Below are 10,855 nucleotides of genomic sequence, written 5' to 3' on the forward strand. Positions count from 1 at the left end.
TGTGTGTGTGTGTGTGTGTGTGTGTGTGTATTTTTAAAAGAGACGGGATTTCACCATGTTGGCCAGGCTGGTCTCGAACTCCTGACCTCAGGTGATCTGTCTACCTCGGCCTCAGCCTCCCAAAGTGCTGGGATTACAGGTGTGAGCCACTGCACCTGGCCTAAATCCTACCTCTTTCAACCTATGACTGATTTCTTTCTTTACCATCCTCCAAGGTAGGTCAAGTTCTCCTATTGCCTTCTGAGCCTCCCCTCCTCTTCCCCTCCAAGCCCAGCACCGTTCCACAGCCCTCGACTGTCTTGGATTCAGCCGGCCCTGGGGCTTAAGCACATGCCCAGCACAGGAAACCCACCATGTGGTACTCAACGGGGGCTGTGGCTGAAGCATTTACAGTGCAGATGCACCTCCCGTCTCTGCCATCCCTTACAGACCAGTGCAGGCAGGGGTCTTTCTACCCCCCATTGTACAGATGGGAACCTGATGAGGAGCTAGTAGAAAGACAGGATTTGACGCGAGTCTGTTCAGCTCCTCCCCGCCCCACACAGGACCTTCTTGACCAGGACACATGGATTCCACATTCTGTCCCATCCTGATGCCTACCCTGAGACTCCAGAAGCCTGCTTGGCCTCTGCCTACATCCCTGCTATTGGCCATTCTCCACCCATGAGACTTAGCCATTGCCCCCGCCCCACCATTTCTGTAGCCAGTGGTCTCCCACCATGGGTGCCCCAGGAAGGAAAAGATCCCGTCTCACCCTTGAGAAACTGCCAGGCCAGCGAGGGGGCACATCCCACCCAAGAGTAGAGATGACCCCAGTGGGCAGCAGAAGGACAAGAGGGGAGGCCCTGTGGGCTAAGAAGGGGCTCAAGGAGGGCATCCCAGAGGAGGCAGAGCTAGAACCAAGCCCACCTTTGGAAATGTAGGTCAGAAGAGTAAGAGGAGGCTTCCAAATGCCAGCAGTGCTGGTCTGTGTAGAGTAGCTCCTTACAAACTATGCTTGGGCCAGAGGAACAGAAAGGCCTTGGAGCTACACAGAGGAATCATGTTTATCCCCCAAGAGCCCCCAAACTTGGGCAAGATGCTTAATTTCTCTGAGCCTCAGTTTTCTCATCTGTAAATGGAGATGAGAATAGCTATGTGATAAAGTTGTTATAAAGCCAAAATGTATAGCATATCTTCAGTAAGGGTGAAGTAAGTAGGTACTTACTAAATGGAACAGTTCTTGTCACTACCATCACCATCTTTAGATCTTTGAGAGGAGGCAGGTGTATTGTGGTGTCTAGAGAGCCAGACCAGGAGGTGGGAGGCCAGCATTTCATCCCCAGTCCTGCCTCTGCCCCAATCTAGGCATCTGATCTCTAGGAGTAGCCAGTGTGCAGGGCTGGTCAGACCTAGGCCCTACTGGCCTGTAATTCTACGGTTCTGCCAGCTCAGGGCTTGGTGACCTACCAAACTTCTGCTGGACCCTCCCTCTTCTTCTGCTGTGATTGTTCAAAGTGGTCTCCTAGCAGCTGGGATGGGTTCCATCCCACTCCTCAGGATTAGAACCTCAGAGTGGCTGGGCAAGTTCTGGCCTCACAGAGAGCTGATCATTTTCGATTGGGAACGCAGTCATACGCTGTGATGATGATAGCCACCTCTCATCTCAACTTGCACTTTTGAAAGCGCCTATATCCACTGTTTTGCCTGGTCCTCCCAAAGACCCTGAGAAGGACTTTTTAACCCCTTTTACAGAGGGGGAAACTGTGACTCTGGGTGGGACAGTGACTTGTCCAAGTTCTCACCAAATGTTAGGACTGAACTGGCACCACAGCTTGTCTTCCTGCGTCCTCGCTGAAGACAGAATTCACCTCTTTTTATTGATGCCTGGAACATCAGAGCTGAAGGATCCTTGAAGATATGAATATCTAAACCAATTCCTCTGTGTACAGATGGGGAGACAGGCACAGAAAGGAGCGTGGGTAGCCCTCAGTCCCACAATGCTGCAGCAGGCTCCCCTTGCCCGAGGTCTTGCTGGTCATGCTCTATATCCTGAGAATTCTGCAGTCAGTGGTCTGCAGGGGCTCACAGAGGGCTGAAGATCTTAGCAGGCCAGCACTGGGTCAAGGCAGGAGTTGGCTTTTAATCCCAGTTCTGTTGCTGATTTATGGGAAAGAGTCTACAACCCTTTCTGTGCCTCAGTTTTCCCAGCTGTGCAGGGAGAGCTTGGTTTAGACACTTAGATTTCCAAAGATCATTCATCTCTGATGTTCTACATGTTTACAAAAATCCAGAGACAGGTTGTTTTTGTCTCTAAAGCTGGCCATATCTCCTCTCTCAACCCTTCTCCCAAGAGTGTGTGAGCCTCCAGTGCCTCCACCTCTCAGCACAATAGATTAATGTGCTACCATCCTGAGGAGAGATGGTTTATATTTTTAGACTAAGGGAAAAGGGCCCCAGGGATTAGCCACAGACTACCTGGCTCATAGAGTCAAGCTCCTGGAATTCTAACTCCAGAGCCCCATAACCCCCCAAAGTTGAAGATGCCTTTAGCTTTATTAACAGATGAATGACCAAAATGGGGAAGGTGACAGGAACCTGGGGAAGGTGACAGGAACCTGAGGAAGGGGTATGGAGATTTCTGTCATAGTAAAGGGCCCTGCAGCCCCTGCAGCCAAGGACCATCTTCCTGTCCCCCAGCCTGGTCCCTCTTACCTTCCTCCAGTGCAAGCTCCCCACAGACCCACCTGCCACTTTGCATTATTGGAGCTAACTCATTGCTTCTTGGTGGGCAGTATGGTTCCCCAGGGTCCTCAGATCTCAAGCTCTTAGAGTAGGCTCTGTCCTGTTGGGGTCCTTTTCCCCCACAGCCTGTACAATCACGATCACCAGTCCTCTGCCTGCCCCTTTCTGAGCCTGCTACCTGGGAAGGGCCTCCTGCATGGCTCATTCCCTCCCTGTCCCCCCAGGTCCTGAAGAAGCCACTTGGAAAATTAGATCTGTTTGGACCCCAGTGCTCTGGGGAGCCACAAGCAGGAAGAAAGGAGGGAATGAAGTAAAGAGAGACATATAGAGGGGGATGGAGAAAGAGAGGGGAGGTCTTCAGCACTCTGGACAGCTCCAGACCTGGTTGGGGGCAGCTCCCAGGAGGAAGCATGGGCAAGCACTAAAGAAACCCTTAGTTTCTTTGAGCCTGTGCCGTGTGCCAGTCCCCGTGCTAGGCACCATTCACACAACCCATGGAGACAGCCACAACTATTATCCTCACCTTATAAAGTATGGCCCAGAGAAGTTAGGTGATTTGACCAAGGGCACAGAGCTGGTAAGTGGCAGGGGCTGACTGTAAGTCTGGGCTTTGCTCATGGATACAATGTGTAATGATCAAGTCAGGGTAACTGGAATATACATCACCTCAAACACTTATCTTTTGTTTGTGTTGGGAACATTACAATTCTTCTCTCCAGCTATTTTGAAATATATAAGAAAGTACTGTGAACTATAATTTCTCTACTGCACTATTGATCACTAGAACATATTCCTTCTACATAGCCATATTTGTGTACCGTTTAACCAATTTCTCTTCATTCCCTTTCTCCCCTCTTCCCTTCCTAGTCTCTGGCAACCATCATTCTACCTTCTACCTCCATCATATTCCCTTTTTTAGCTCCCACATATGAGTAAGAACACGTAATATTTGTCTTTCTATTCTGGGCTTGTTTAACTTCACATAATGACCTAGAATGGAGGCCACTCCCATCTGGGGTGAACACTTAGGTAGAGCTAGAGACCTCAGTCCATGTGCTCCAGCCTTCCCTCCTCCACTTGCTTTCTCCTACCTAAGTGAAGTTAGCTTTTACTAGGCACAATAAGCATCCACTCTGTGCTGGGGTTATGGATACCCCATCTCATTTAACCTTTACAGCAACCTTGTGAGGTGAGTACTATGTTTTATTTTCTTCATGTCACTTCATTCATTCAATAAATGTTTACTGAGCATCCTCATCCTGGTTCTGCCAAGGGGCCAGCCTTCCCTCCACTCCCACCTCCCACCCCTAATTCCTGTTGTTTCCCTCTTGCTCCCTTCTGTGTTTCAGGCACTGTTCTAAACACTTGAGCTAAATCAACAAACAAACAAATTTTTTAAAATAATAATAAAGATTTTTCCTCCTCACAGAGCTTACTTTCTAGCAGGGATAGGGAAGGCTGTGTTAGCAAACAAACAATAAACATAATAAGTAAGTAGATGTATTTTTAGTGTGAGAAAGTGATAGGTGGTATTAGAAAAAGAAGGGTAATAATGCCATATGATAACTCTGTGTGAGTGTTTTTCATATTGCTACACAATTATTATAATTTCAGTGGTCAAAGAACACATTGAATGGATGTGTCGTTAGTTGGTATGGATGGAAGGATCCGAAGCCTCAGTATTTGGTCTTTATTGAGTTTCCCCATTTACCATTGACCATGACTAATCAAGGGAGTATTAAGGGGCTCCCCAGTTGGTATATGGGATCTGGTCATTGTCCTCCCTGACCCCATTGTGAGGCAAGAACCACATTTCCTTGTGATAATTGGGATCAATTACTTGGGCTTACACAGTGATTCCCTTATCTATCTGTTGATTTAGGGTCCTGAGGATCTCCAAATGGCCAAGGAATAGTTTCAGTTTTCAATTCATTGGAAAAAGTACTGCATTTTCTGGAGGGAGTGTTTCTCTCCTGGGAGCTAGGTGCTCCAAACCACCGAATCCAAGATCATGGGCACAGGCAGGAAAGATTCTTCTAGTGAGTTTGTGGGTAATAGTAAAAGAGGCCACTCCTATCTTTCTTCCGTGGTTCCCAGCCGATCCATTCTGACTGCAGGAAGATGGCCCACTTGGCCCCTAGGTACAAGGCATATACTGCATCCTGGAAGCACAGGATGCCATCTCCTAGGTTATTTGGCAACTGAGCTATTCCCTAATGGACCATTCCACACTTCTGTCAAGCCAGATGCTTCTGGGTGATGGGAGATGAGCCCACTGCTTCAGTTCCTTTGTAGTAAAATGCTTCCCCTGGTCAGAGGCAATGTTGTATAGGACAACATATACAGGGCACTCTTATAAGACTGTAAATGATGGTACTGGAAAAAGCACTGTAGGCAAGAAAAGCAACTCTACACAGTTCTATATTTATCTCTACAAGTAGAAAAAAGGCATTGCTGCTTCTATGAAGGGAGAGAGCTAATATAATTAAACTGTCACCAAGTAACTGGCTGACCACCCAGGAAAGGGGTGCCAGTTTTGGGGCTTAGCAGTGACCTCTGCTATCTGCAGGTTGGGCACTCAGCTGTGGAAGTCACCAGACGAGCCTTGGTGAGTGCAAGCCCACGCTGTGGAAGCAATGCAAGCCTCCATTCTGGCTACTATGGCCACATGGCCATTGAGTAAGCACTGAAGGGACCGTGGAAGGAAGCTGACTGATAGCCACAAGTCATCTTGTCCACTAATCTTGAGGATTTTTGTCATAGATGCACACTGGTCGGGCATTATGTGGACCACATATATCTTCACACCCAGTGACTGCTCTGAGAGGCACATGCCTCATTGACACCGATTTCCAATTTTGTTTAAGATTCTGGCCATCCAGACAGCCCATTGTCAACTGTCCATGAGTCAAAGTAAATAAGGCCACAGACCTTCTGTGGTACTTATTGTACACTCTGTGGTACATTTCAGCACAAAACAGACAACTGGCTGTGCCTCCCTGAAATCCTGCCCAAGAGGAAGGTTTCCTTTCACAACTTGTGTGTCAGGACCAACCTTGACTGGAGAGGTAATGTGGCTGCCATCCATTTCTGGCTGGTGCCAGCATACCATGATATCGACCCATGAACCAGAGACACACTTCCTCCTCTACCAATGGCCAATAAGAAACTCCCCATGTATGATTTTGGTATCGGGTTATCAGTTGAGGGAGAAGTGGCAAAACATAGAAGAAGGTACCACGGCAGTCTGAGCCATCTGCTTGGCCACATATTTGCCACTTCTGTTCTTTGAAAGAATGCTTCTGTACATGGCCAGACTTCTGATCCAGTGAATCAGATAACCCCTGGATCAGTGGTCAATTCTGGTAGAACAGTCATTCGGTATTCATTGTCATATTGGGTCTATACCAGGAGTAGGAGCAAGTCAGAGCTGCTTTTCAAGTGGATAAAAGTTGTTCACAGAAAATAATATATATGGCTTTGTGCCCAAAGCCTAGGGGTCTGTGTGTGATTCTCTTGCTGGAAGTTGAAGAGGCTCCATGTCGTATCTCTGTCTGCCACAGGTACCACAGGGTCTGTTGGGTCAGAAGGTTCAGTGGCAGGGCAACTTGCAGACGTCTTCTGTTCAGCCCCCTTATTGCCCTGGAATCTACTGAAAACTGGCAGCTTTCTGGACTACCTGATAAATAGATCAGGACAACACTCCCAAATGTAATATGATTAGGTTGCTGCAAAAGCAATTTTTTGTGTGGTATATATTAGGTATATATTCACAGTTGCTTTTGCAACAACATAACACATTGCTTCCAACATCCAAACAGGCCCACCAAGCACTATGTCCCTTTCTACGCAATGTTTGGTACAACATGCCACAACTTGCTTCTCGCATTAGGAAAGGTATTCCACTGGGCCCCTGGGAACTTCACCAATATGACATCCCCCTGAATTTTTGCAAGGTGTACCTTCTTCTCTCTGGCATATATCACTAGGATATTTAAAATACTGGCCATCTCCTAAATACCAGATCCAATTAGCAAAATGACATCAATATAACGAATCAGCATGGTGTTCTGTGGAATACTGAGCTGATCCAAGGTCCCTTTGAGCTCTATTATGATAGCAAACTAGAGCAGTAACATAGCTCTGGGGATAAAACAATAAATAAAGGCATCCTGTTGTCCTGCAAACCTGTTTTGATTTTCCTTACCGATAGGAATGGAAAAGGAAATATTTACCGAGCTAATGGCTGTGTACCAGATGTCAGGGGTGGTGCTGACTTGATCCAAAAGACAGCTGGAATGGCAGCCTCACTTGGCGTCACTTACTAATTATTAATAAGTTTGTGATAATATGCTATTATTCTCTAGGACCCAGCTGGTCTTTGCACCAGTCAGAGTGCAATTTAAATGGTGGCATGATAGGAATTACCACCCCTGCCTCTCAAGTCTTTGATGTAGACACCAGTTTCTGCAATTCCCCGAGGGGGATTGCTGTTGTTCTACTCACTGGGCAGGGGAAGCTGAGTAGGGAGCTCAACATTTTATCCCATGGAATCCCCAGTCCACAGCCCAGGGAACAAATATGGGGATTCCATTAGTGGTTATACATGTCTACTCCCATCATTCATCCTGAAACTGGGGAGATAGCCACAGAATGCCTGCATGATCCCCTGGACCCTCCATTAGAAGCTCTCAGGCCAAGATGGCACATGTTCTCTGATATTGCTACTTTTTACCAGTGGCCCTCAGGGCATTTTGATTCTTCAGGAAGGAGTGACCCTCTGGGCTAGAGTCTAGTAACTTTCCCGATGGTCTGAGTCCCTCCCCAGAGAACAGTCACCTTGATTAATACCACAGGTCCCCCTTGGAGGAACAGCCATGATCTACAATTTCCTCAAAGGGACCCAGAGTCCCCTCAGTCAAGGATGCTGAGTCTGTGGACGGCTCAATCTGGGAACCTAGTAAGAGGCAATCCCTTCTGCTATAATGACTCAAGGTGGGTTTCCATTCAGCATACTTCCAAGTTTTATTTCCGTAAGTGTCAAGCACATATGTGTGCCCCTCCTTTAGGGTAAGAGGCTGTGAGGAGGGAGGTGTTGCAACTCTGCAGCCTTTAGCTGGATCCTGGACTTGGTGCCCCGTGATACCTCACATGTATCTACAGGCCGTGAGGGACTCCTTCAAGGTGTTGTGGAAGCCTTCTGATTGTCACATGTTCTCAGTTGTATGGTCATAATTTTAAATTTCATATTTCATAGATACATGGCTATAAAAAACAGGCAGGTTGCTTATCTTACCTGATTCTAAGAAAAAACCAAAATGAAACAAAAGAAGGCCTCCACTGTGTTCACAGGCAGTCTTGCTGCCACAGGGCTGAGTGCCACAGCTGCCTCATGGCCCAAGGTCTGGCTTCCGACCTGCGCTTCAGCCCTTGCTCCCACCAGGGATAACTCGCTTGAGTCCCGTTTCTCCCAGCAAGGAGATAAGCCCTGTATCGTACAAACATAGAACCAACGCAGCTCCTGAATCGTGTTTGAAGGGTCTCTTTCCTAGGGCCACTTCTGGTATTAGTGACGGCCCCAGCAGAAACTGAGGTTACACTAAAATTAGGACAATTCTAGGGAAGCTGTTCACACAGGGCGATGATAAGGGTGGGGGTAGTGGCACCACAGAGAATGTCGCAGTGACTCCAGGCTGATGTTGGCAGGACTGTTGCCTCCCCAGGCACAAAGGTCTGAGGAGAGGGAGTTTTCAGGAGCCGGGAAGAAAGCTGACCCCCTTGACAGGAGCGGTGACTTTGGTGAAAGCGCATAACTAGATTGCAGCATCCCTGCAGGGGGGACTCAGGGAACTGGAAGCCCAATCCTGGGTCCTCCTCCCTCCCTCTGATCTGCTGTTAGGGCTTCTCATTGGCTGAACTCAACTGAATCCAGAGGCAAGAGACCCGTTGCTGTTGTTCATAGCTGTCAGCTCCTCGTGCCCAGAAAGGGCGGGTGAGGGTAGAGAGTGGATCTGGACCGGTAAATGGAAGACCTCGGCACAACCACTTTCCCTGGGAGACTCAAGGGGCAGGGCCTTGGGAAAAGGAGGTCTTTCCCAGGAGCAAATGCCTCCCAGGGCATCCGAGGAGAGAGGTTTGGCACAGGCAGGGGTGCAGAGGGTAGAAGCTGCAAGGTACATGCCGGTGTGTGCTATTTTCCTGCAAGGAACATGGGTATCAAGACACAAAGCTGACAGGCAGGCCTGGCCCTGATCTTTGTTAATCTGGAAAAGACCTTATTTCTGGAGTCTGTTCATCTTCCTGGCTTGGCTCCTCCCCCTCTGGACACCCAGAGAACTCAGGAGAGACCACCCCCACCCCCACAATGGCCCATGCACGGCTGATACTGCTGGCTAGGGCCACAGTGCCAACATTCTACTCTGCTGTCCACCCAGTTCCCAAGGCCTTTAGGTATCTCATCTCACCAGGGCTCATCTTCCCAAACTTAGCCTTTAGCCAATTTTTCCTGAGTGCCCAGCCATGTAAGCGAGACATGGTTTCCATGCCTGAAGGGGCCACTGTCTAGTGCCTGCCTCTATAAAATCCTGTGGCAATAACAGCTCAGCTAGAAGAAAATACGAGGTGTGCATGGAGCCCAGAAGAGGAGACTAACTGTATGGAGTAAAGACAAGGAAGACATTAAGAAGGAGGTGTCGTTTGACTGTGTCTTGAGTGCCCATAGCCGTTCACCAGGCGCATAGGAGAGGAAGGCATATCAGGGAGCAGGACCAGCATTAGCAAGTGTCTGGAGGCACATGGGCATGGAGAATGCCAGGAAAGCAAATGCCTGGTTTCCTGAGGCTGGGACATGGCAGGGATGAGGCTGGAGGAGTTGGTAGGGGCCAAATAAAAAAGGCCCTTAAATACCAGGCTTGGGAGTCTAGATTTTACCCTAAAGACAAAGGGCAGGTAGGTAGCAGGGGGCTCTGGACACTTCATGGCTTAGTCATGAGATATTATTATTGTTGTCTCCATTTTACAGATGAGGAAACTGAGACTCAGGGTAGGTGAGTATATTACACAAGGTGACATCACTTGTGCAAGTCATGTGACATATACCCTAGAAGCATCTTATCTCTTTGACTTCCTGGGGAAAGCAGCAGAGTATGGTGTTATGCTCTAATGTTGGGAAACTACCTCAAACTTAAAGACTTAGCACATTGACAGTTGTCGATTTTGCTCAAGAATCTACAATTTAGGCGGGGATTGACAAGGAAGCTTTGTCTCTATGCCATGCAGTATTACCTGGGGTGGCCTGCCCAAAGCAACTTGTAGAGTGTGGGGCATGGCTAGGACCAGGAGGCAAATCCCAGGAAGGGTGGGAAGGCCAGCCACCAGCTCCGAGGTCCTGCAGAGACTGAGTCACAGGCAGAGGGCCATTGCTCTGGTGAGTGTCACCAGGAGATGGGGCTGTCCTGGCTGGTGGGGTGTTAAAGGCCACTCCATCTGCTCCCCAGGGAAATGGGCATCTTTCTCTGAGGAAGGAGTTTGAAGTGGCCTCTATGGCACTGCTGGAACAGGACAGGAAACCCCTGTGGTACTTGCACTCAAGCTTGCACGCGTCCACTGCTGAGCCACTCACTGCTCCCTGCCCTGGCGCCTCGGCCTGAAGGCTTCTGTCCTTGGAGTTGGAAACCGGCCTCACTCTGACCTCCACACTCTGGTCGCTGTTCTGCACTCTCTGCCCAAAGGACAAGCCTGCCCCACTCTCCTTTTCAGCCCCAGGTAGTCAGACAGCAGCAACATACAGCACAAGTAAATCACATCCCCAGAGCCTTTGCAATCACCCAGGGCACACCTCATTTAGGACTGTCCCAGGTGCTTCACACTCATTCAGTTGCCACACTCCCATGAACAGGACAGGCCTTCCCTGTCTTGCTCATTACTGGGTCCCAAAGACCCTGCCTGGCACATATTAGATATGCAATAAGTATATGTTGAATTGTTAAACCCATCTTGTGAATGAGAGAACCAAGGCACAGAGGAGTTTGTACTTGTGAAGATCACACAGCTCTGAAGTGGCAGAGCTGGGATTTAGAGCCAGCAACTCCAGCTCCAAAATTTATGCCCTCAACCCCAATATGTTCTGCTT

This window comes from Cebus imitator, unplaced genomic scaffold (assembly GCF_001604975.1).
Source record: "Cebus imitator isolate Cc_AM_T3 unplaced genomic scaffold, Cebus_imitator-1.0 Scaffold79, whole genome shotgun sequence".
Classification (NCBI taxonomy): domain Eukaryota; kingdom Metazoa; phylum Chordata; class Mammalia; order Primates; family Cebidae; genus Cebus; species Cebus imitator.